Here is a 2,459-nt window from a genome sequence, read left to right on the forward strand (position 1 = left end):
ATATATATGCATGTATGTATGTATATAATTATAATTATTAATTTAATATATAAATTGCTAATTTCCATGCTGATTACTTGATAATTATTATTAATGTGATTTTTATCCTTTTTTTATGAGTATATATATACATACATACATACATACATACACACACACACACACACATACATACATACATACATACATACATACATACATACATGTGTGTATGCACGTATGCATATATACGTATGTATATTTAATACACCTGTTATATATACCTGGGAAAATAACCTTCAAATTACATTAAAAAATTACGATAAAATAAAAACAATCCGCGTTACACTGTATCGAAGAGCCAAACAATAACCAGGGTGGTCACGGTTTGGGATGCCTTTGACGAAAGTTCAAATCAATCGTATTTGGCTGGAAACGCAAAACAACAATAAAAGCAACAATGCGAACAACAACACGTTGTAAGAGAGCGAGTATTCGATTCAATTTTATAATACTTACATCGAAGTTGAGACTCAGTCCACCGTGTGATGTGCATTTAACGAAAGCGTTTGGTCGAATATTTAAACAAGATAGAGATATTGTCTATATCTCTGTCGACAAAGTAAAGCCAGAGATAAGATGTAATCTGTTTTATTTGGGGCGGGTACGAAGGCGGAGCAAGAGGGCGGTGCTTTATCTGCAATGTTTGTGCAACACTGTAAGTTAGACGGCGAGGTGACAGAACTGTTAGTGGCGTCGTGTAGAATGTATTGGAATATTCGTTGCCTCTCCCTGAGATCAGAGTTCAAATGCTGCTGAAGTCAACTTTGCTGGTCGTCCTTCCGGGACCCATGAAATATATTCTTTTCTACTCTAGGCACAAGGTCCGCAATTTTGGGGTAGGGGTCCAGTCGATTAGATCGACACCTGTACGCAACTGGTACTTAATTTATCGACCCCGAAAGGATGAAAGGCAAAGTCGACCTCGGCGGAATTTGAACTCAGAACGTAAAGACAGATATTTCAACCGTCGTACCAGCATTATACCTCCCGAGCAAACAAAGGTTCTGGGGTTTGTAGCACTCATTTATTGACAGCAGGTCACAGCACTTATAGATCAAAATTGAGTCCCTAGATCCCTGATGACCCTAGACAAATCAATGCAGTAGCCCCTATAATATTTATTTATTGACAGATCAGAAATTTATTTATATATCAGAAATGGGTCCCTACACCCGTGGTATCCCGGGCAAATTAGTGCACTAAGCCCTAGAGTTTTCATCTATTGACAGCCAGCCACAATCCGGAATGCTGCAATATTATTTTATTCACTTAGTTTTACATGTTTACACTTTTATCGCCTGCAAAATATTCTCCATTTGAAGCAATGCATCTTTCCAGACGCGTTTTCCAATGTTCGAAGCATTCCTGGAACACTTGCAGATGCCTTTTAATGCCTCCGTCGTTTTTTTCCTTCACTTCTTCCACATCTGCAAGTTCTGTAGCATCAGCTTTCGTCACCAGCGATGACCTTTGAAAAAAGGTCCGGGTCAACTTCCAACTCTCCTTTCAGTTCACGACATGCATTCAGCCGTGACTGCTTTTCATCTTCTGTGAGCAAGCGAGGCACAAATTTTACTGCAACTCTTTTCATTCGCAATTCCTCGCTCAAAATCCGTTGGCAAGAGCTCCAGGACATACCAGTCATATCAACAAGTTCGTCAATTATTCGGTAACGATCCTCTAGGATCAGTTCATGAATTTTCACGCTGTTTTCATTCGTTCGAGAGGTCGACGGTCGCCCTAAACGAGATTGGTCCCCAAGCGACAAATGATCGTTCCTAAAGCGTGAAAACCACTCGTAAACTTGTGTTTTGCTTATGGCAGCGGCCTTGTAAAGCTGTCTGAAGCATTACAACTGTTTCGGCCGCAGTTTCTCCCAGCAGAGAACAGAATTTCACGGAAGCATGCTGTTCTTTCGTTTTAACCATCGCAAAAATCGACGAACAAGAGAGAAGCACTGCAAGACAAAGGTGCACCACGTGGTAGTACAACTTCACTCGACGACACCAGTAGGCACACTGATGCCTGAGGGTCGCATCAAGTGGCTTCTCCACCCCTCCGACCCCTTCCCAAGCCTATATAGGCTTATACAGCAGACCCAAAAGTGCCGCCGCCATACAAGCATCGCCCGAAGCGACCCAGCGGATCCTCTACCAGAGCTATGCTGCTACATACTGACCAGGTAAACTTTGGCGTTCATCTTTTCGTGGTCGATAAATAAATACAAATCTTAAACTGGGTTTCAATCATATCATTTTCGGTATCTTTCTGTCTTAACCCCTCTCTCCCCTCTCTCTCTCTCTCGCACGCACACATACACTCACACAGAGTCTACCTCTTTCTATCTACTTCTTTCTTTCTCTCTTTCTCTTTCTCTCTCTCTCTCTCTCTCTCTCTCTCTCTCTCTCTCTCTCTCT

General features: G+C 41.6%; 1 protein-coding gene across 1 annotated transcript in view; it reads right to left on the reverse strand.

Annotated features, from left to right (window-relative positions):
- Window positions 1-615, reverse strand: part of LOC106871591 (leukotriene-B4 omega-hydroxylase 3) — a 5,333-nt gene extending 4,718 nt beyond the window's left edge. The window contains exon 1 of the mRNA XM_014918108.2: window positions 499-615. The gene's annotated coding sequence lies outside the window, so the exon portion shown is untranslated. The remainder of the gene's footprint in view (window positions 1-498) is intronic.
- Between the last annotated feature and the right edge of the window lie 1,844 nt (window positions 616-2,459).

This window comes from Octopus bimaculoides, chromosome 7, assembly GCF_001194135.2.
Source record: "Octopus bimaculoides isolate UCB-OBI-ISO-001 chromosome 7, ASM119413v2, whole genome shotgun sequence".
NCBI lineage: Eukaryota > Metazoa > Mollusca > Cephalopoda > Octopoda > Octopodidae > Octopus > Octopus bimaculoides.